A 25,004-nucleotide genomic window follows, 5' to 3' on the forward strand; every position below is an offset into this window, starting at 1 on the left:
TTAGAATAAAATAAAATAAGAATAAATACAGTACACAACTGTACAGAATAGAATAAAATAAAATACTATATACAGTAGAATAAAATAGAATAAAATATACAATGAGATAAAATAGAATACAAATGCTATATACAACTGAGTAAAAATACAACAATGCCAGAAAAGATTATTGCACATTAGTGTTATTGCACATTTGTGGATGTGTGTGTTTGATCAGTTAAAGTCTTTATTGTGGAGTCTGACAGCAGTGGGGAGGAAAGACCTGCAAAAAATCTCTCCGTCCCACACCGTGGGTGCCGCAGTCTCCCACTGAAGGAGCTGCTCAGTGCTGTCACAGTCTCATGCATGGGGTGGGAGATGTTGTCCAACAGGGATGACAGCTTAGCCACCATTCTCCTGTCACTCACCACCTCCACTGGGTCCAGAGGGCATCCTAGAACAGAGCTGGCCCTGCGGATCAGCCTGTTCAGTCTCTTCCTGTCCCCGGCAGAGATGTTGCCGCCCAGCAGACCACACCATAAAAGATGGCTGAGGCCACCACAGAGTCATAGAAGGTCTTCAGGGGTGGGCCCTCCACCCAAACGACCTGAGTCTCCGCAGCAGGTACAGCCTGCTCTGCCCTTTCCTGTAGAGGGCGTCTGAATTATGAGTCCAGTCCAGTTTGCTGTTCAGATGAACACCAAGGTACCTGTAGCTGTCCGCAGCCTCAATGTCCATACCTTGGATGTTCAGTGGTTGCAGTGGAGGATGTTTGTGCCTGCGGAAGTCTACCACCAGCTCCTTGGTTTTACTGGCATTGATCTGGAGGTAGTTCAGCTGGCACCAGTCCACAAAGTCCTGAGTCAGTCCTCTGTACTCCTTGTCGTCCCCATCAGTGATGAGGCCGACTATTGCAGAGTCATCAGAGAACTTCTGCAGGAAGCACTGGGTGGAGTTGTGGGAGAAGTCTGCAGTGTAGATGGTGAAGAGGAACGGAGCCAGAACCGTTCCCTGTGGGGCCCCGCACTGCAGGCGACCCTGTCCGACACACAGCCCTGAGTCCTCACATACTGTGGTCGGTCGGTGAGGTAGTCCAGAATCCAGGTAGTGAGGTGATGGTCCACCCAGAGTTCTCCAGCTTGTCCTTCAGAACCGAGGGAAGAATGGTGTTGAAGGCACTGGAGAAATCAAAGAACATGATTCTCACAGTGCTCCCAGCAGTCTCCAGGTGATCGAGGGAACGATGTAGGGAGGTGAATTACGGCATCATCCGCTCCAATGCCATGTTGGTAGGCAAACTGAAGTGGGTCCAGTGATGAGCTCACCAGGTGCGAAGCTGAGCCAGGACCAACCGCTCCAGGGTCTTCATCAGGTGGGATGTCAGAGCCACCCGCCTGTAGCTGTTGAGGTCCTTGGGCTGTGAAGTCTTTGGTACTGGTACAACACAGGAGGTTTTCCAGAGCTGTGGGACTCGGTCCCAGCCTCAGGCTTAGGTTGAAGAGGTGCTCCATCACCCCACACAGTTGGTCCGCGCAGGACCTGACGACCCTCGAGCTGATGCCATCTGGACCCGCTGCCTTCTTGGCTTTAATCCTCCTCAGTTCCCTCCTAACCTGGGTGGTTGAGAGAGACAGGCTGGAGCCTTGTGTTGAGTGTGTATTGGATGCTGTTGTTGGGGGTGGGAGGGGTGAGCATGGTGAATAGAGGAGGTGTGAAGTGTCTGAGGTGTCAGAGGTGGAACAGCAGCAGTGGGGTGGGTGAGTCTGCAGTCGATGTTGGAGACTGCCTCATGGCTGAATCAAATCTGTTGAAAAATGATTCAGTTCATTTGCCCACCTCACATCCCTCCCAGGCAGAGAGTTCTGATGTTTGTGGCCTGAGATGGTTCTGAGGCCTCTCCAGACTTCACCAACGTTATTTTGCTGAAGCTGGTTCTCCATCTTTGCCTGTAGCTGTCCTTCCCATTCCTTATCAGTCCCCTCAGCTCTCTCTGCACCCTTTTCAACTCCTCTTTGTCTTTGGATTTGAAGGCCCTCTTCTTCTGCTTGAGGACAGCTTTAATTTCTGGGGTAATCCAGGGTTTGTTGTTGGAGAAACACCGTACAGTCCTGGTAGGTACGGTGTTATCCACACAGAAATTAATATAGTCAGTAATGCATGTAGTAAGGCTGTCGATGTCCTCTCCGTGGTCGCCACAGATCACCTCCACACAGTGGACTCAAAACAATCCTTAAGAGCCTCCTCGCCTCCTCCGACCATCTCTGCACTGTGCGGGTGGCTGGTGGCTCCCTGCGCACTAAGGGCTCATACACAGGGACAAGGTGCACCAGGTTATGATCAGATCTGCCCAGGGAGGGAGAGGTGATGAACTGTATGCCTCTTCTGCATTGGCATACAGTAAGTCCAGTGTTTTATTGTCTCTGGTTGGGCAGGTCACATACTGGGTGAAGGTGGGCAGTGTGGAGTCCAGTGAGGCATGATTGAAGTCCCCTGATATTATGAGAAGGGCTCTTGGAGATTGTGTTTGCAGTCTGCTGACCACAGAGTGGAGAGAGTCACAGGCTGCATCCGCGTTTGGCCGAGGGGAACATACGCTGTTATCGTGATAACATGCGAGAATTCCCGGGCAGGTAGTACGGACGCATGTTAACGGCTAACAGCTCAATGTCTCTGCTGCAGAGTTGTTCTTTTACAGTGATGTGCCCGGGTTACACCATCTGTCATTCACAAACACTGCCAGTCCCCTCCTTTCCTCTTACCGCTGTCTCTCGCCCTGTCCGCCGCAGCAGCTGGAATCCCGGTAGTGTCACGCTGGTGTCCGGAGTTAGCGGTGTTAGCCACGACTCCGTTAGCATCATGATGCTACATTGCCGGTACTCCTCTGTGACCAGGTTAGCGACGTGAGCACATCCATCTTATTGGGCAAAGATCTTACATTTCCAATAATTACAGAAGGAAGAGATGGTCGATAACGTCTCCTTCTCGGGCGACGGCGCTCCTTCCCAGCACGACACCCCGTCTTTTCCTCCTCAGTTCGCTGGGAATGTCGGGTCTGTCCGCCGGCAGTACCGCTATGGACGCAGCGCTAACAGCTGATCCTTACCGTAAACAAAGGATCCCTGCTCTGGGTCCCCAGACACGGGTGAAAAAGTAGAAAAAACTAAGAAAACGACCAGAACTAGCACAAAACGGTAGAACATGGTTGCAGAGTCTAATTACTAATACGTTAGTTATAAAAAAATTAGAACAAAAAAATTGTATTGTGCTTCTGAGTCCTTGGTTGTGCTGTTTTGTGGGAAAACAGGAGGTTTATCACTGCTCCTGTTTTCCCATAGCGTTTACACTTCAACCTGCTGTTGGTGGCTTTTTTGCAGCAACTGTGACACTTAGTAGTAGAACTGACACACAAAACAACAAATACACTAACTATATAGTCTGCAACACACCCAGTGAGCTTGAGTTGAAGTGGGTTTAATAAACACATTGCAATGTGGAGAGAGCATCCCAGTGAAACACCAGGACCATCTCTGAATTGTGGCACCACCCTTTCGTCTTATATACAGACACACAGACAAAGAACAAACTCTTACATGTTGGCCCCTCTCACGGGGGCGCTATACCTCCTCCCTCACAGAGAGAATTATGACCTTGTTTTCTGCTTGGCCGTCACCAAAGGATTTACATCCCTGATAAGCTGAAGGAGTCTCACTATCTGTTTAACGTCTCCCATTACAACGGCCTCACTGTGTTAACTTTCCACAGGCTTGTAAACTAGTGACAGGAGAGCTCTTACTATAGTAAAGGGAGAAAGTGATATTACTATAACTAATGTGATTAAATATGTGATTAATACCTGAGAAAAGAAATCTGCCACCTACATCCAGAGCAACATCACAGACACTCAGGACCGCCTGCAGTGTGCCTACCGCTCCAACAGGTCACATCAGACACCATCACTGCTGCCCTTCACTACTACCTCTCCCACCTGGAAAACAAAGACTCCTACATCAGGGTACTTTTGGTTGATTACAGCTCCACCTTCAATACTGTGATCCCACACAAACTCACTCACAAGGTGGCAACAGTCGGCCTGCACCCTCCACCCTCTGTGACTGGCTACACTCAGCACCCCACCCTCTGTGACTGGCTACACTCGGCCTGCACCCTCCACCCTCTGTGACTGGCTACACTCGGCCTGCACCCTCCACCCTCTGTGACTGTCAACACTTGGCCTGCAGCCTCCACCCTCTGTGACTGGCTACACTCGGCCTGCAGCCTCCACCCTCTGTGACTGGCTGCACTCGGCCTGCACCCTCCACCCTCTGTGACTGGCTACAGGACTTTTTGACTGGCAGACAAACACTGGCGTCCCACAGGGTTGCGTCCTCAGCCCCATCCTCTACACCCTGGTCACCCATGACTGTGTCACCTCCAACAAATACAACATCATTTTGAAGTTCACGGATGACACTGCAATGATCGGTCGCATCACTGGAGAGGACGACGTGGCTTATAGGAGAGAGGAGGCTGGTCTGGTGTCACGGTGTGAGGACAACAACCTCACCCTCAACACTGATGAGACAAAGGAGATGATAGTGGACACGAGGAAGAAGAAGAGGCCTCACCAGGCGCTGTTTACCCGGAAGCGTGAAGTGGAGAGGGTGGGCAGGAGTACCTGGGCGTCCACTAGTGATGGGATTTCCGGCTCTTTTTAGAGAACCAGCTCTTTTGGCTCCGAACCGGCTCGTCGGGTTGTTTTGTTGCTTTAATTAATTTATTATTAACAATTATATAAAATTATGCACAAAAGGAATTACTAATGTTAAAAAAAAAAAAAGTGGTTTTATTTATATATGTTTATATATAAATATATGTGGTGGCCCCTTGAGACAAAGCACGTACAAACTCCAAAACACATTTCTAGCGTTAACTGAACTTCCAAAACAGAGCTACCGAGATCACTTAAATTACACAATTGAAAGCATATGTGTATTGTTTGTGTATTTATACACAAGCACTCATATATATTCAAATAATTTTAAAAAAATGTTTATTTACCTGTTACTACCACACACCAAATCTGGTCGTTGGTACTTGCTGGCTTGTGTAGCCACTAGGTAACAAAAGCTCAACACGGCACCTAGCATCCTGGAGCACTTCTGTTGTCTTTTGTATGTGCTTTGGAGTTTTTACGTGCTTCTGAGTTTTTACGTGTTTTGGAGTTCGTACGTGCTTTGTCTCTAGGGACCACCGTAGATATACTTTTATTTATTCGCTCCACATAAAATGTAATAAATAAATCATATAATACAAAAACCAACTATTCACAGTTCAACTTTTAAATATTTAAATTTTCAGCCTTTTCCTTTTAAACAAATTTAAAGTGAAACAGCACAAAACACTGCAAACCACAACACAATTAAATATAAATTAAAATATGAAAACAAAAAGAAGATGCACATTCTCTGTCATATGGACCTGCATGAATAAACTTTCTGAATCCTTTATCATCCGCAACTGAAAATAGTTGTGGATGATTACTATACCTTTCTAATGTGACGTTGTTGTCCCTGGCTCTTTTTCTCTCTCTCTCCCTCCCGCTCTGTTCCTGTGCTACTGCGAGTGTAACTACCGCCCCTCCCCCCTCTGCCCAGCGCAAAGAACAAGGCTCACGTGCAGAGTGAAGCGGAAAAAAAGTGCGAGAGAGAGGGTGAGAGAAAGAAAAAAAACCCCACGGCTCGCGATAAGGAGCCGGCTCGCGTCGTTCACGTCAAAGATCCGGCTCTAAGAGCCATTTCGTTCGCGATCGACACATCACTAGTTGTCGTTATTTTCCTCATGTATTGTGCAAAAGAAAGACAGAAGAGCACAGCAGGTATGTTTGGCTTTCTTTCATCAGTAGGTTATTGTGTGTGTCTGCAAGTCTTTAAAGGAGGATGTGGTGACTGCAGTGAAGAATACCCTCAACAAAGTCGTGGCTTCCAGTTTTGGCTTCTCCTTATCAGCTCGTGTGACGTGATCCTGTCTGAATGGTCTAATTTAGGAGAAGAGTGCAGCGCCTTCTCCCGCCTTAACCACAGTTAGAAACGACTGCATCTGTGTGCTGACGAGATGAGTTAAATGACCATTGTGGGGGTATGATGGTGCCAGGAGTGGTTCTAGGGGTGGCGCCACAGGGGCACTGGTCCCAGCTGAAATTTGATTGGCCCCCTGAAGTGCCCCTGTGCTGTCACTCATCTGTCCTTTGCGGGAGTGCTCATCAGATTCAAATCCAAGTCCCAACACTAGTGGTGCTAATGAGAAAAATAGGAATTTCCAGTGTAAAATCTTACAGAAGAAGATTTGAACCTCCTGCAATGAAAGCTTTTCAACCGACAACTGGTTAGTCTACATTTTGAGAAGTTTGTTGGTATGTCATAAATCTGTATTTACCCACAGCTGTCATGTAGCTTAAGTCTGACAAACATTAAATCTTGAGCCCCAGTGCACCCGTCACTGGGGCAAAAGGGCGAGATCCCGTTTAATCGACTGTAACACGAACTTTGTAATATAAGTCCCAGCGTGTGTGGTACGTAAAAAAAACTCTGAATCTCAGCTAAAAGCTCCTTTAAACCATTTCTGCAACCACCAAATACAGCGAAAACAACAAACAGTTAGGAGCCGTTACATCATTTCACAACAAACACAACACAGCCTCGTTAGTGCAAAACTGCAGCTAGCAAAACATTGTATAAAAGCTGAGATCTCACAGATTCCAAAACTGCGAGTTTCATCACGCTCCGACCAAAATTCATCGAACCAGCTGAAAAAGCAGACCACAAATATGCACAGCGTTCAATAAAATATAACGTAAAATTCGCTCCTTCCAACGTGTGAACATCCAGTCGGGACTCCAGAACTTTCCCTTCCTCACTCGATCTCCCACAATGCCTCAGAACCTTTTCCCGTCAAAAATCACAAATTTTGCCTGGCTACAGACATTTGATTGGACCAGGGTGAGTGTTGTAAATTTAAGGTTAGGTGTATTTTTTGCTTTGCAACTTCTGATTGGTGGACCTGACGTAAAAACGGTGATGTTAACTTGATTCTCTTGGCTAAAATTATTTTAAAAAGAGGGTCAATCATGCAAATCTGCCAATAGAAGCCAAAGTTACAGCCCCTCAGAGTTTAAAGAGAAAAGGCACGTTTCCAACACTCGGTTATGCAAAGGGAAACAGGCCCAAAGTGCCTGAGTGTGTGGGTAATTCTTCAAATAATATTCAAAAACAAACAGTTTTAAGCATGTAAATAAAATTTAAAACTGGCAGATGTTACCAAAATGTGCCAAAATGCGAAACGCCTGGCTATCTGTGCATTTAGTGCTGTAAGTTTTCACTGTTTACCTGCAGAAGCATAAATCTTTGGTGGTGCTTCACTGGTTAAGAAGCAAAGCAAACATTAGTTAACAGTAATGTTAATTAAGGCCCAAAGTTTAGGAAAGAACGTCAGCACTTCACTAATGAATGTAATGCTGATTCATGTACTTGTTTTGTAAGTTTCATGTTGTGCGTTGCTATTTCCCATATTCTTTGGGACTGATAGATGACATGAAAAGTCTCAGGCGGGACCTGAGCCTGCCAGCTGCTGACAGTGAGCAGGGAGAGAGCAGCAGAAGCTGGTCAAGACCACCTTCAGCCCCCTTCATCAGCTCAGAAATCATTTGGGTGTATGTGTGAAATGTCTGATTTTGTAAAATCTTTTTTGTAGACATATTTATTACATTTGTAATAATTACATAGAAGAACAACAATGTAAAGAACAAAACATTTGGCCCATAAACACGGTCAGGAGTCACAGTCGAGTGTGAGCTGCATGTATACAAAGAAATAAGAAGGAAACAGCACTTAGAAGGAGCATTGTACGTGCTGCTGGAGTAATACTTGGCCCCTCTATGAATATTGTGGCCTCCTGATGGCCTCACACTCAGAAACATCCTAGATCCACCACTTTCTTTTCTACTGCACTGAGGTCTAGCAGGACAAGCACAGAGATGAGTCCACTGTCAGCACCACTTGTCTCTTCCAAACCATTTGTCCTGTTATTGCGCCTGGGGTTTTCACTGTGGGTGTGGCCAATGAAATGTCTCATAACTTTAACATTTACTATTCAGCTAAATAAGGACATAACTGTATAGGCTAAAACACAAATGTTATGCGATCAGTTGATAAGACCAACACTAGTTTAAATCATCAATGTGTTTACCAGCTGAGGTAAAGAGTTAACCGCAGGTTGACCTTGACATCACTGAACCCTGTTTTCTTTAAACTCAGTATTGTTGAGGTATTTCAGTCAGGTTTAAATTATTCACAGTACAGTTTGCACTTGTAACAGTTTTTATTAACCACTGACTCTGGTGACTGTAATACTTGCCCTTTTAGATGCCACAGCAGATTTTGATACAGTACATTACAGTATTCCTGTCATTAGAGGAGCTGCCTCAGAGTGACTGAAGCCACATCTGTCTGACAGAAGTTTGTCTCTGTTGATAAACTTATCATCTGTCACACTCTCCTGTGGTATACCTCAAGGGTCCATCCTCAGGCCCTTCTTTTTAGTATTTATTGACTCGACCCCTCGGCCTTATTATTAAAACCATTTCATTTATATGCAGACGACTGTCACATTTACCTGAGATTTAACCAGAATGACCCCCTCAGGTTTGTGTTAGAATGTCTTAAGGATATCAGAGCAGGGCTGGCTCTCAAGTTTTAGATTTTATACAAACCTATATTTTATATCATCGCCTTGACGTCCACCTTTGTTGTAGTGTTTGTGTCCCATATTAACTACATCACACTCAGCCGCATTGCTATGACGACGGCCACGCACATTAGGTGGTATTCAATTGTGACGCAAAATCCGTCAATCCAAGTCGAATCGAGGCAAGTCAATCTGAGTAGGTGCTAATGAAAAAGGGACTTTACAATATTTAGTAGCAGCACTGTGACAGGTCTAACCTCTGGAGTTATGACGTAACATCTGCAGAAGGACAGGCTGGGAATAAAAAACATCTCCGTTCCCAACAGTCAGGGCGCTGTGTGTGAGTCTCCAACAAACAGTGAGGATGAGGGGTTGATCCTGCTGAAGAGAACTGGCTGCATCTTCACAGATCACAGGTGTGTGAGTGTGTGTGTGTGTGAGTCCAGGTGGGCGTAGGTGAGTAAGCACAGACTCTGGGTGGGTTTTTCCCTCAGGTGGTTGTTTTATTATAAAAGTTGAAGTTTCTACTCTGACAATGAACGAAGAACAAAAACGTCCACAACATAAAAACAACATGATGATGATGAAGGGGCGGGGGTTTCATGATAACACACAGGAGGGGTGGAGGGTGCAGGGTAACCATGGTAACAGTGAGAGGAGGGGGGTTACTGTACTGTCCTCTGCTGTGGGACAGTTTAACATCTGATGACCTCACACACACACGTTACTGTAAAGACACACACACCCTGTTCTCACACACACTCAGTGACACACACACTCTCTCTGTGGTCCGGTGTGTGTTTCAGAGCACTCCGCCTCCCTCTGTGTGTCACCAGCACCGACACTCAGTCACATGACTCCTGTCAGAGCGTGGTCATGTGACCTGTGAGTCACGCTGAGGCTTTTTAAATAAACGTCTGTACCCAGGTGATGCTGTCAGTGTCACCTGATGGAGTCATGTGATCTATACAGAAGCAGCTGTTAACCTCTGACCTCTCTCACCTGTCTCTTCTTCTTCTGTCCCTGCCATCAGCTGTAGCAGGAAGTGTTAGTGTGCTTCCTGTCAAGTGGAACCTTGTTTCTATCAGAGGGGGACTGTGTTTATAAATGCACCCTAACAAAGGAACAGGAAGTCTCTGAAACATAGGTCGTGTCCAAATTCATGGGCTGCATCCTCCTGAGGCCGCATTTGTAGACCGATTACGTCACAGCGACGCTGAAGGCTGTCCAAATTCGTGGACCTCTGAATGCAGCCGACAAATGCGCGCCCTCCTTTTCCCGAATTTGAAGGATGGGTCGGGTGTGTCCTTCGTGGCCCACCATATCCCAGAATTCATAGCTGCCCAGCCAAACTGCAGTTTCCGCAATGGCGGCCGCTACTAAGTTTTAAAATTACTTTTATTAATCTTTCTGGGTCACAAAATAAACTTTTAACATATTTTCAGGCGAGAATGTAGCTGTGTAAACTTCAAATATCTGCTCGGTTTATCAAAGTATTGCATATTTGCAAAAGTGCTTCAACGTTTTCGGAGACGTCTGTTACCCACCAGCTCGATAGCTAGCCGAGAGCTCGAGGGTCACTGAAGCCGCCGAGAACGGCACAACTCCCGCACATCATTTTCAGATCACCGCGGACTTTCGCTACTCAGGTTAAACGTAATATATAAGTCACTTAGACAACCTAAAAATGTTATTGTTTGGCTTTTTTCAGTGTTTTATTTGTTCGTGAGTAAATCGGTTTGGCTGAGATTAAAGTTATTAGATTAGATAAGATAAAATAAAACTTTATTAATCCCCGGTGGTTTTCACACAGCTGAATAAACGTCAAACAGAAAACTGATTAAACGGAAGTGTGAGATGGTCGAGAATTTACGCCAGTGTCCTGTTATATTTTAGATAGCAAGGAGCAGACGGCCGAGTTTATTAAACTCCACCGAGACAGCGGTGACGTTAATCTGAAGGCTAGACCGTCCAATTTCACAGCCGTTTACTTCCGCCTACCCGACCTTCTGAGGACCCGCCCACGAGACCCGCGAAGGCCGGGTCCTCAGGAGGATGCAGCCCATGAATTTGGACACGACAATAGACACACCTGCTGTGAGGCTCCGCCCCCTGACCTGTACTCTGAAACACACACACCTGTTTCACTCTCTCTCTAACACTCCCTCTCCCAGCTGCAGCTCTTCGTCTCTACTCGTCATCGTCCTCCTCCTCCTCTTCATCCTCGCCCTCATCCTCGTCCTCCTCCTCTCCTCCCTGAGCTGAAGAGCTGGGGTTCCTGGCATACGTGCTACCGCCGCGGTACGCCACCATGTCCTGAAACACACACAGGAAGCAGTTTATCCTCTGTGGCAACACACTCAGTAAAGGATTACAAAATAAAAGCCTGACAGAGACCTCAGTGCACGCGCTCAGTAAAAGTTTACAAAATAAAAGCCTGAAAGAGATCTAAGTGCACGCGCTCAGTAAAGGTTTACAAAATAAAAGCCTGACAGAGACCTCAGTGCACGCGCTCAGTAAAGGTTTACAAAATAAAAGCCTAACAGAGACCTCAGTGCACGCGCTCAGTAAAGTTGAATGTTTTATACATTTCTCCATGTATTTATTTATTTGTCTGTTTTAAGTCTAACTGTATGAATAAAGGACCCATCTGCTCAGCAGCAGCATCACACTGAAGGCTGGACCTGTTCCTGGAGGATCTCAGTCTGTGAATCAGTTTCACTGCCATCTGGTGGTGAAATATTAAATTACACAACCCTCCTTTGAATGTCCATACCACACAGAAAATGCTAGAAGCCTGAAATAAAGAGGAAATCAGATGAACACTCAGTTTATCTATAACCTGCTGGAACGTGTCAGTTATGTGTTAAAGATCACCCACAGCTCAAACTATATGTGGCCATTTAACATGGGCACATGCATATTTCCATCCTCCTTAGCCTCAGCCCCAGAGCAGACATCAGGGCTCTAACATATGAACATGTCCATTTATTATTTTACTGTCAGTTACCTAGAGAGCGGTGGCTCAGCTGGAGGAGACACTCAGGAAACCCATGAAGAAGAAGTTGTTTGAGGCTGAGCTGCAGAGGGTCCAGCAGTATGAGGTGGATGTGACTCTGGATCCTGATACAGCTCATCCTGATCTCATCCTGTCTGATGATGGAAAACAACTGTATCATAGTGATGTGAGGAAGAAACTTCCAGACAACCCAGAGAGATTTTCTCAGTGTGTTTGTGTTTTAGGAGAGCAGAGCTTCTCTTCAGGCAGATTTTACTTTGAGGTTCAGGTTAAAGGAAAGACTGAGTGAACTTTAGGAGTGGCCACAGAGTCGATCAACAGGAAGGGAAACATCACAGCGAGACCTCAGGATGGTTTCTGGACTGTGAGGCTGAGAAATGGAAATGAGTACAAAGCTCTTGCTGGTCCTTCAGTCCCCCTCTGTCTTCATCCTGGTCCTGAGAAGGTGGGGGTGTTTGTGGATTATGAGGAGGGTCTGGTCTCCTTTTATGATGTAGGTGCTGCAGCTCTGATCTACTCCTTTACTGGCTGCTCCTTCACTCACAAACTCCACCCATACTTCAGTCCCTGTAACAATGATGGAGGTAAAAACTCTGCACCTCTGATCATCTGTCCTGTCAATCAAACTGATCAATGACTGATTTTATTGGATGAACTGATTGATTTTTATTGAAGGGAACAAATGAACATATTGAGTGTGAATCCTCTACAGTCTCCCTGTTTCTATAGAATCTGGTTATCAGGACTCTGATTCACACTTTGATTCTCAAGGAGTTTGATTTGAACAGAAGAAAAGTTGAAATGTTCCCACTGATGGAGACTCGAGCTGAAGAGCAAATATCAGAGAATAAATGTCAGAGTAAAGTTTGTTCAATGCTTTGAGTGAATCCAGACTCATGTGTGGCTGTTATACGGAGCATCAGAGTCCAGCTGAGTTATGTTGGATACAAACTGCTTATTTTGGCTCTGTGAGGATTTTTGTTCACTGAAAACTGATAAGACGGATAATATTCAAAGAACTCTGTAGAGATTCATACATCCATGTTCTCCACCTGCAGATGGGGAGGAGAAAGGTGGAGCATAGACTGCTGCATCCTTCCAGTCACATCATTTTGATGATTATATTTCCATGTTGTGATGATTTGGGTTAAAGATAAACACAGAGTTGAACGGCTGCAATCACAGCATGAATCAGATGTTGAAGCTGAGCTGTCAGTAAACATGTTTCACTGTCGTTTGATTTGAACAATATAAAGTGTGTGTGGCAACTAACAAAGGCTTAACATTAACTCTTAACCTCATTTAAACTTGTTTAATTTCTCAGTAACTCAAACTTTTAATGTATTTTCTCCTTTAATGTTTTATTTCTTTATCCTTGTTTAATTTTTGCCGATGCTGTTTAACCTGTTTAATCTGACCTTTGACCTATTTATACCTTATAACCAAAATAAACCTTTTAACCCTATATTTTCACCTTATTTATCTATTATATATTATCACCTGACCTTATTTTAACCTTTGTCCTTGTTAGCCTTGATAAACCTTAATCTTCCTTGATCAAACGCTGAAATTTCTTTCACCTTTAAACTTCAGGCTTAAATCAAACCTTTGTTAAAAACCTTCTTACCAACTTGTAATTCCAGCTTTTTGCATTAAACATGTATCTTATCATATAAACACTCGATCAGTGTGACTGAGAGAACTTTAACTGCTCACCGCTCACATTTTAATTTGGTTTATGGCCAATTTTGCAGCTTTTGATATGACAGGCTGTGCATACCTTTATTTTGAAGGCCTTCTGTGAGGGTGAATCAGTTTCCTCCAGTGCTGGCGTCTGACAGCAGCTCCGTCAGGAGCCTCTCCAATCCTCCTTTTCTCCTTTCCAACTATCACGTCGGGTCACCAATTTGTTGTGTTCAGATTGTTTCAGGAGGAATTCAGGAGAAAAAGATTTAAAAAGATTTCCTTCAGCAGCTGAAATGACAAGTTTACAGCGTGAATGGTTGATGTCTCCATGTAACAGTGAACCTGCTACATGGAGGTGAACTCCAGCACCAGTTTGCATCCAGTCACACCATCAGCTTTAATGGTTCACTTTAATAAAACTAGTCAACAGGAAGTAGAATCAATAGAAACCAATCATTTACTGACAGCATGTCTGATGGAAATAAGTGCAGATTATGTATGAAGTATAACTGCACTAACTGTGTTACAATAAGGACTTAACAGCGCCCTCTGCTGGAGTGTTTCAGTACTGCGTTAACTAGAATACACCACCTCCTCCTCCTCCTCACACCACCTGCTACAGCTCTACTCTTCTATGACTACAGTCATCCACAGCACTGATGTGAGGTCACATGGTTCATATGTAAGGAGCACAGAGACGTGCTAGCAGCTGACCTCAGGTCAGTTTAATGACTGTGAGCAGCAGCTGTGTTATTGTCACTGTGACAGGGAGACACTCTCAGACACAGCGCTCATGTCAGCTTGTTCTCATGCAGGAGGATCAGGAGCTCCATGTTTGTCTTTCTGTTTGAATCATGATGTGTTTGTGCCATCAGAGTCTGTCATGAGTACTCAGGGTTTCACAGCAGCTCTTCTGAATGCTGACGAGGACTCCAACCTCATGTTTCACCTCTCTGAGCTTCTGATGTCTGTGAACACTGTGTTTCTTCTCTGGGCTCATCTGGACAAAAACACCTTTCTGTGTTTGGCTCCAGCCTCATTCTGACTGACAGGAAGTGTGTTATCCATGAGCTGCACTTCTTTGTTTCCTGCTGTGTTTCCTGTCTGTGGACAAACACGAGTGTTTCAGCTGAGGACTTGGTTCCTTCCACCTGTCCATACAGGACATCACGCTGTCTTTTCTTTGATTTTTCTGACTCGTGTATTATGAACTAAATGTATCCTGATACACACAGAGATGGATGAGCAGAGGTCACATGATGAAAGAAAAAACATGGAGACTTTGATTTATTTTGATATTTATTGATGAACGCAAACAAACCGTGACACTGAACCATCGTCGAGCTTTCACAGAACAAACCTGATCACATGACCTGCTGACCCAAACAGTGAAAAACTCCATGGCAACAACAACAAACAGCCTCACATATGTTAACAGAGGCTGTTAGAAGCACAGAGTCTTTACAGTCGTTCTCCTGTTTGTACACAGATCTCTTTGATTTATAAAGAAAAACAATGAAACAGGTTCTCAAAGTTTGACATCAAAGCAAATCTAATGTCTGTCACCAAATACCAGCAGATTCTTCACCAGGATGTCACAGTTTTCATGGTTCATACAAACTAAGGAATCATTTAGAAGAGTTGCAAACATCAACTGATTGAATCCATGAATCTGAAAACGTGTTTGTGAGTGAGAGACAGACATGTACAGACTGAACTATCTGTTCAACAGTCAAAGTGTTTCTCTAACAGGAGACACTCTTTACACTCCACTCAGCACAGGGACACTGAGGAACCATGACGATGATAAAATACACCAAACCCAGGATAAAGAGTTTGAGTGAATGTGGTGTTGAAGGTGTGGAGGTGGATCAGAGTGTCAGAGGAGACTCTGTAGAAGGACAGAGTGCCAGCAGGACAGTCCACATACACTGCTGCTCTTTTAGAGACAGAGGAGGAGGAGGAGGAGATGGAGATGGGTGTTTTTATCTTATTGTGCCAGACAGACTGAGGACCATCATCAGAGCAGTACAGATTCCAGGACTGATCATTCCCTCCAAACCAACAGTCTCTGTATCCTTTCCTTCTGATTCCTCTGTAACTCACTGATATAGAAACGCCTCCTCTCCACTCGACCTCCCAGTAACAGCGACCAGTCAGACCATTTCTACACAGCAGCTGATAAACATCAAATCTGTCTGGATGATCAGGATATGACTGAACCGCCTCCACATCTGTCACCTTCCTGTTATTGTCAGACAGTTGGAGCTTTGTGTTCACTGTGTTTGTGTTGATTGTGAGTTGACAGGAATCTGATGGAGAGAACAAACACAATCCAGCTGCAGTTATTGATCCATCATCTGTTCATTGATTGACACTTTGATGATGATTCAATTCAATTCAATTCAATTTTATTTATATAGCGCCAAATCACAACAAATGTCGCCTCAAGGCGGTTTATATTGTACAGTAGATAGCACAATAATAAATACAGAGAAAACCCAACAATCATATGACCCCTATGAGCAAGCACTTTGGCGACAGTGGGAAGGAAAACTCCCTTTAACAGGAAGAAACCTCCGCAGAACCAGGCTCAGGGAGGGCGGGGCCATCTGCTGTGATTGGTTGGGGTGAAAGAAGGAAAACAGGATGAAAGACATGCTGTGGAAGAGAGACAGAGATTAATAACAGATATGATTCGATGCAGAGAGGTCTGTTAACACATAGTGAGTGAGAAAGGTGACTGGAAAGGAAAACTCAATGCATCATGGGAATCCCGGCAGCCTACGTCTATTGCAGCATAACTAAGGGAGGATTCAGGGTCACCTGGTCCAGCCCTAACTATATGCTTTAGCAAAAGGAAAGTTTTAAGCCTAATCTTGAAAGTAGAGATAGTGTCTGTCTCCTGAATCCAAACTGGAAGCTGGTTCCACAGAAGAGGGGCCTGAAAACTGAAGGCTCTGCCTCCCATTCTACTTTTAAATACTCTAGGAACAACAAGTAGGCCTGCAGTGTGAGAGCGAAGTGCTCTAATAGGGTGATATGGTACTACAAGGTCATTAAGATAAGATGGGGCCTGATTATTTAAGACCTTGTATGTGAGGAGCAGGATTTTGAATTCAATTCTGGATTTAACAGGAAGCCAATGAAGGGAAGCCAAAACAGGAGAAATCTGCTCTCTCTTTCTAGTCCCTGTCAGGACTCTTGCTGCAGCATTTGGATCAGCTGAAGGCTTTTCAGCGAGTTTTTAGGACATCCTGATAATAAAGAATTACAGTAGTCCAGCCTGGAAGTAATAAATGTATGAACTAGTTTTTCAGCGTCACTCTGAGACAGGATATTTCTAATTTTAGAGATGTTGCGCTAAATGGAAGAAAGCAGTCTTACATATTTGTTTAATATGTGCATTGAAGGACATGTCCTGGTCAAAAATGACTCCAAGGTTCCTCACAGCATTACTGGAGGCCAAGGCAATGCCATCCAGAGTAAGAATCTGCTTAGATACCATATTTCTAAGATTTTCAGGGCCGAGTACAATAACCTCAGTTTGATCGAATTAAGAAGCAGAAAGTTAGCAGCCATCCAGGTCTTTATGTCTTTAAGACATTCCTGCAGTTTAACTAATTGGTGTGTGTTACCTGGCTTCATGGATAGATAGAGCTGCGTGTCATCAGCATAGCAGTGAAAATTTATGCTATGTCTTCTAATGATGCTGCCTAAGGGAAGCATGTATAATGTAAATAGAATTGGTCTTAGCACTGAACCCTGTGGAACTCCATAATTGACCTTAGTGTGTGAAGAGGACTCTCCATTTACATGTACAAATTGGAGTCTATTAGATAGATATGATACAAACCACTGCAGTGCAGTACCTGTAATACCTACAGCATGTTCTAATCACTCTAATAGGATATTATGGTCAACAGTATCGAACGCTGCACTGAGGTCTAGCAGGACAAGCACAGAGATGAGTCCACTGTCAGAGGCCATAAGAAGATCATTTGTAACCTTCACTAAAGCTGTTTCTGTGCTGTGATGAGCTCTGAAACCTGACTGAAACTCTTCAAATAAGCCATTCCTCTGCAGATGATCTGTTAGCTGTTTGACAACTACTCTTTCAAGGATTTTTGATATGAAAGGAAGGTTGGAGATTGGCCTATAATTAGCTAAGACTGCTGGGTCTAGAGATGCTTTTTAAGTAAAGGTTTAACTACAGCCAGCTTGAAGGCCCGTGGTACATAGCTGATTATTAGAGATAGGTTGATCATATTTAAGATCGAAGAATTAATTAATGGCAGGACTTCTTTGAGCAGTTTTGTAGGAATGGGGTCTAAAAGACACGTTGATGGTTTGGAGGAATTAATTATTGAAGTTAACTCAGAAAGATCAATTGGAGAAAAGAGTCTAACTTAACATCGATGGTACTAAAAGTAGCTGTAGATAATATTACATCTGTGGGATGATTATTGGTAATTTTTCTCTAATGATAAAAATTTTATTTGTGAAGAAGTTCATGAAGTCATTACTAGTTAACGTTAAAGGGATGGTTGGCTCAGTAGAGCTCTGACTGTTTGTCAGCCTGGCTACAGTGCTGAAGAGAAACCTGGGGTCGTTCTTATTTTCTTCAATCAGTGACGAATAGTAAGATGTTCTGGCTTTATGGAGGGCTTTCTTATAAAGCAGCAAACTATTTCTCCAGGCTAAATGATGATCCTCTAAATTTGTGACACGCCATTTCCTGTCCAGCTTACGAGTTATCTGCTTTAGGCTACGTGTTTGAGAATTATACCACGGAGTCAGGTACTTCGGATTTGAGGCCTTAGTTTTCACAGGAGCTACAGTATCCAGAGTCGTACGTAGTGAGGAGGTAAAATTATTAACAAGATAATCGACCTCTGTTGGAGTAGCGTTCAGGTAGCTGCTCTGCTCTATGTTGGTACAGGGCATTGAAGATGATAACAGTGGGTGGATTGATGACTCCTGACATGATGAAGATGGTTGAATGTGTGCTGCTTTGTTTTCATGAATCCCATTAAAAGCACACTTACACTTCCTCAGACCTGGTCTCAACCATCGGACTCCAGCAGGCTCCACCCTGAAAGGAGGAGGGGGGTCAGAGCAGCACAGTCAGCATGCACACATGGACATTACATGGCTCTCATACACATGAACATTCACAGTGTTCATCAAAGTGAAAGCCCGGGGAAATGAATTGTCTGTGGTGTCTGTTTTTTTGTTAATAGCACTGTATCGTCTGCCTGAAGGAAGAAATGTGAACAGTTTATCTCCATGATGTGAAAGGTCTGTAGAGATGTGTTTGTCCCTCATTCTGGACCTTTACAGGTCCTGGATGGAGGAAAGACAGCACAGATGAGCCTCTCTAAAGACCTTATTGTCTGGCCCCGTCATGCTTCATGACTGAGGCCAAGCAGACAGTGACTGATGGAAACAGGACAGACTGGATGATGCCATTTCTCCAGACTGCACAGGGTTATATCTTTGGAGTAGTTCTGACACATTCATCAACACCATATCTCCAGTCTTTGGACAAAATGTGTGTTTCCAACCAGGTTTTTAAAATGTCAGTGTTGGTGACGACCTGATGTGAAGGGCGACTGTTCCAGAGTTTGGCTGCAGCGATCGATAAAGCTCACCTCTGTTTTTACGGCTAGTTCTGGTCAGAAGCTGCTTATCTGCAGACCTGAGGGCTCGACTTGGATTATTTTTGTTAAAGAGAGATAAGATGGAGCTAATCCATTCAGAGATTCAGAGGAAACCAGCGGATAAACAACAGCAGCACACTAAATACACACTAACTACACACCAACTACACACCAACTACAGCCTCCAAACACGCTAAACATCACAAATCTCTCACGTATCTCTCTCTCAACATTACATGGCTCTCATACTGTTAGACACTGAGCTCAAAGCACGGCTCCACTGTTTTGGTTACATGAATATGCATAGGTTCATTAACATATGCCATCTTACATAGGCATGCATGTGAACAGAGAGTACCAGTCTGTGCATAGTGTGTGTGTGTGTGTTTGATATGTGACCCTGTGAAGACTCCCCAAGCTGGTGCTAGGAACGCAGCGGTCCACCTAAAGAAATGGCTCTTATACTTAAACAGATACAGAGTAGGTGTCCTCCTATAGTAAACTACTTGGATTATTTTTGTTAAAAGGTCAGAGAGATAAGATGGAGCTAATCCATTCAGAGCTTTAAAGACAATCAACAAAATCTAGAAGTCGATTCTATGACGTACTGGTAACCAGTGTAAAAAGCTGGAAAAAGCTGGTTTTAATAACAGAATTTATTTGTTTCTCAAATGAGAAAGAGCTATCGAGAAACACTCCTAAATCTTTTGCAAACAAAGGTCGTGTCCAAATTCATGGGCTGCATCCTCCTGAGGCCGCATTTGTAGACCGATTACGTCACAGCGACGCGCCGAAGGCTGTCCAAATTCGTAGACTCCTCCGAATGCAGCCGACAAATGCGTCCTCCTTTTCCCTGAATTTGAAGGATGGGTCGGGTGTGTCCTTCATGGCCCACCATATCCCAGAATTCATAGCGCGGCCCAGCCAAACTCCAGTTTCCGGCAATGGCGGCCGCTACTAAGTTTTAAAATTACTTTTATTAATCTTTCTGGGTCACAAAATAAACTTTTAACATATTTTCAGGCGAGAATGTAGCTGTGTAAACTTCAAATATCTGCTCGGTTTATCAAGGTATTGCATATTTGCAAGGGTGCTTCGACGTTTTCGGAGACGTCTGTTACCCACCAGCTCGATAGCTAACTGAGAGCTCGAGGGTCACTGAAGCCGCCGAACGGCATAACTCCCGCACATCATTTTCAGATCACCATGAACTTTTCGCTACTCAGGTTAAACGTAATATATAAGTCACTTAGACAACCTAAAAATGCTATTATTTGGCTTTTTTCAGTGTTTTATTTGTTCGTGAGTAAATCGGTTTGGCTGAGATTAAAGATATTAGATTAGATTAGATAAAATAAAACTTTATTAATCCCCCCGGTGGTTTTCACACAGCTGAATAAACGTCAAACAGAAAACTGATTAAACAGAAGTGTGAGATGGTCGAGAATTTACGCCAGTGTCCTGTTATATTTTAGATAGCAAGGAGCAGACGGCCGAGTTTATTAAACTCCACCGAGACAGCGGTGACGTTAATCAGAAGGCTAGACTGTCCAATTTCACAGCCGTTTACTTGCGGCCTACCGACCTTCTGAGGACCCGCCCACGAGACCGCGAAGGCCGGGTCCTCAGGAGGATGCAGCCCATGAATTTGGACACGACCAAAGTCCTGTTTTCCTTGGGTTATAACAATGGGAGCAGCTAATGCTAAGTAGGCCGCAATTAGCACCTACGTCTAATTTAAGGCAAATATGAATTACAACCTAATGCTCATATCGTTTTCCTTTGTTTTATAACAATATGAACAGCTAATGCTAAGTAGGTTGTCATTATTAGCTAATGCTAATTTGATGCGAGTTAGCATTATCCGATAATGGTAACACTGTTTTCCCTTACTAACAATGAGAGTAGCAAATGCTAATACTGTTTTCCCTTGGTCGTGTCCAAATTCATGGGCTGCATCCTCCTGAGGACCCGGCCTTCGCGGTCTACGTGGGCCGGGTCCTCAGAAGGTCGGGTAGGCCGGAAGTAAACGGCTGTGAAATTGGACGGTCTAGCCTTCTGATTAGCGTCACCGCTGTCTCGGTGGAGTTTAATAAACTCAGCCGTCTGCTCCTTGCTATCTAAAATATAACAGGACACTGGCGTAAATTCTCGACCGTCTCATACTTCTTTTTAATCAGTTTTCTGTTTGTCGTTTAGTCAGCTGTGTGAAAACCAAGGAGGAACCCACCTGGGGGATTAATAAAGTTTTATTTTATCTAATCTAATCTAATAACTTTAATCTCAGCCAAACCGATTTACTCACGAACAAACAAAACACTGAAAAAAGCCCAACAATAACATTTTTAGGTTGTCTAAGTGACTTATATATTACGTTTAACCTGAGTAGCGAAAGTCCACGGTGATCTGAAAATGATGTGCCGGGAGTTGTGCCGTTCTCCACGGCTTCAGTGACCCTCGAGCTCCCGGCTAGCTCTCGAGCTGGTGGGTAACAGACGTCTCCGAAAACGTCGAAGCACTTTTGCAAATATGCGATATCTTGATAAACCGAGCAGATATTTGATGTTTACACAACTACTTTCTCGCCTGAAAGTATGTTAAAAGTTTATTTTGTGACCCAGAAAGATTAGTAAGAGTAATTTTAAAACTTAGTAGCGGCTGCCATTGTTGGAAACTGGAGTTTGGCTGGGCCGCGCTATGAATTTTGGGATATGGTGGGCCACGAAGGTGGTGGGCCATCCTTGAAATTCGGGGAAAAGGAGGACGCATTTGTCGGCTGCATTCGGAGGAGTCCACGAATTTGGATAGCCTTCGGCGCGTCGCTGTGACGTAATCTGTCTACAAATGCGGCCTCAGGAGGATGCAGTCCATGAATTTGGACACAGCCCTTGGGTTACAACAATGTGAGAAGGGTGACATTAACGGCTAATTCTAATTAGCGCTGTATAATTATTAGCAGCTAATGCTAATTCTGTTTTCCCTTTCCTTAAAACAATAGAGATTGACAGACCACGTGACTTTCGCGCATTGCATGCCGGGAACCCGTGGCAAAACAATCCAAGTACCGCATCAAACGCAAGCATTTGCAGCACCGCAAAACGTTCATTCTCCCGTTCCAATACCTTCCTGGTTTTTCTTTGCCCCCCAAAAAAGAAATGTACAAAATGAAGGAGAATACTGCTGGACCGTACAAAGACAGACTCGACGAAAAGGCAAAGAAAAGATATGAGGAAAAAAAATCAAAGGAGTGAAAGGGTCAGACCCTTACGAGCACACAAAGTGGACAAAAAACGTCAGCATGCTGCCCAACTTTCACCACGCTCATATTTATAATTATACGGTTCTTGGAGTGAGTGCATACACATACACAAGCCCGGGTACAGTTTACCGACGGATAGGTACAGGACCTTGAAATGCACTGTATAGAACGAAAGACCATCGTACGAACAAAGGTAAGTTTACCTCACAAATCGTCTTCATAAATACACATTCGTTAACCGTTTATTAATAGGACCTTTGAGCTCAATGGTAATTAATTAGTAGTGGAAATAATTTCTGGTAGGCATTACAGAAATGTAGCAGTGACAATAATATTGTATGCTGTAATCGTACTGGGCAATTAGTGATACAAAAAAGCGCGATAATTTCTGTTCAGCGCCAGACTTGCTTGTAACCTATATCACCAATTATGTTATGAAAAATGACGTATTAACTACTACAAAACACTGACCTTTGTGGGAATGCTTGGAGCAGACTAACATGTGAGCTGGACTGTTCTGGGAAGTAATATTTGGTCTTTGAATGGCTGCAATCCAGGCCATCCGTCGCCTCTTTGTTACTTCGGAAACATGGCTCGAACAATTTCTCTTCAACGACGTAATCCGATAACAACCGATCTCTTTACCCGTCGGCTTCCTGTGGCTGTCATGCGACCGGCTATTGCAGTTAATAATACAACAGCTTCTTGCCATTTTTTGTGTTTCTTTTTATCGCTGTGTAACTGATTTCAATTGAAAGCCTGGGTGCGCTAGTACCGCTTGCCATGGGTTCCCAGAATCCTTTGCGGTTTTACCCCTGAATGACATCACATTTTCAATCTCTATGTGAGCAGCTAGTGCTAGGTAGGATGATGTTAGCAGCTAATGCTATTTTGATGTGAATTACCATTAGGAACTGGTACTATATAAGGAGTTGTTTTTGATCGAAACTATATGTGACGTAGCAGAAATATATATACACATGCAGCTTGTGATTTTTTCAGAGCTGTGGGTGCATGACACCGCCTAACAGCTCTCCGTTCCCGGGAATGTAAAATAAAGATCATTTTTGGAGTTGAACCACTTTGAGCCTGGAGTCTTTCTTGGCTGCAAAAAGAATACAAAGAACTAAAGTTAATAGTAGCTAATGCTAACACTATTTCCCCTTGCTTTATAACAATGTGAACAGCTAATGCTAACACTCCTTTCCCTTGCGTTATAACAATGTCAGCAGCTAATGCTAAGTAAGCTGCCGTTATTAGCTAATGCTAATTTGAGGTGAATAAGCATTAGTAGCTAATGCTAGTACCATATTTTCTTGCTTTATAACAATGTGAGCAGCTAATGCTAAGTAGCTTGCCGTTATTAGCTAATGCTAATTTTGGGTAAATTAGCATTATCTGTTATTGCCAACACGGTTTTCCCTTGCCTTTTAACAATGTGAGTAGCTAATGCTAATACTCTTTTCCCCTGCGATGTGTAGCGTTAATGTTAAGTAGGACGCCATTAGTGACTAATTCTAATTTTAGGTGAATAAGCATTAGCACCGAATGCTCATATCATTTTCCTTTGCTTTATAAAACGTGAGCAGCTAATGCTACGTAAGCTGTTGTTATTAGCTAATGCTAATTTGATGTGAGTTAGCATTATTGGATAATGCTAACAATGTTTTCTCTTTTTAACAATGATAGTAGCTAATGCTAATACGTTTTCCCTTGGTTTACAACGATGTGAGGAGTTTATGCTAAGTAGGCTGCCATTAGCAGCTAATGCTAATACTGTTTTGCCTTGCTTTCTACCACATGAGCAGTTAATGCTAAGTAGGCCACTTTGCTATGCTCAGGATTTGTGTGCTCTGACAAACTCTACATTCACAGCTGAATCGTCAATGTGTTCTCAAGTATATATTTTTTGTTATTGTGTCAAACAACAGAATGAGAATGAAATATTGATTTTAACACAGCCCATTAGCAGCATTAGCTTATCAGAGTTTCCAGTATTTAAGCTTCCATTTCCAAATGTTAGCTGCTCCTGTCTGCCTCTTTGTCACACACACAGACTGAAATGATTCACAGCCTTGTTTCATCCTTCTGTCAGTGTCACTGACTGTCACTGTGACTGTGGGCATACAGCATGGGAAACACACACATGGCTGACACTTTATTAGGTACACTGTGGCCACTATCTCAGGTACACCTGTGACCTAATAAAGGGTATCTAAAGTTGTCTCTCTCCAAATATTTATGGACCTAACTGTAGGTCTACTTTTAATGAAACTCTCAACATGACTTATCAGTTCTCATTAATGTTCCTGCAAACAGACTCCTTGGAGACCCCCTACATAAATATCCATGTACTATCCAGCTAGACTAGTGTGTCTGTCTCTGAAAATATTCCTGCATGTGTGATTGTTCATGTCTCATCTGCAGGAAACAAACAGGAAGTGAGTGAAGGACACAGGAAATGTTTCTAGCTCTTCCTCCTCTTTCAGACATTCTCTCCATACCTGAGAGTGTCCAGTCTCCAGCCTGGATCCTTCAGTCCAGCCAACAGCAGCTTCATTCCTGAGTTCCCTGGATGATTGTAGCTCAGGTCCAGCTCTCTCAGATGGGAGGGGTTGGAGCTCAGAGCTGAGGCCAGAGAAGTACAGCCTTCCTCTGT

General features: G+C 43.9%; 1 long non-coding RNA gene across 1 annotated transcript; it reads right to left on the minus strand.

Moving 5' to 3' along the window:
• Positions 1 to 14,719: 14,719 nt before the first annotated feature.
• LOC120437307 lies at positions 14,720 to 24,861 on the minus strand. The gene is made up of 3 exons (XR_005611001.1): positions 24,850 to 24,861; positions 18,472 to 18,518; positions 14,720 to 15,735 (listed from the first exon to the last, which is right to left on the minus strand). It is a non-coding gene; the product is annotated as an uncharacterized LOC120437307 (long non-coding RNA).
• Positions 24,862 to 25,004: the final 143 nt, after the last annotated feature.

Source organism: Oreochromis aureus, unplaced genomic scaffold (assembly GCF_013358895.1).
Source record: "Oreochromis aureus strain Israel breed Guangdong unplaced genomic scaffold, ZZ_aureus HiC_scaffold_64, whole genome shotgun sequence".
In the NCBI taxonomy this organism is placed as follows: domain Eukaryota; kingdom Metazoa; phylum Chordata; class Actinopteri; order Cichliformes; family Cichlidae; genus Oreochromis; species Oreochromis aureus.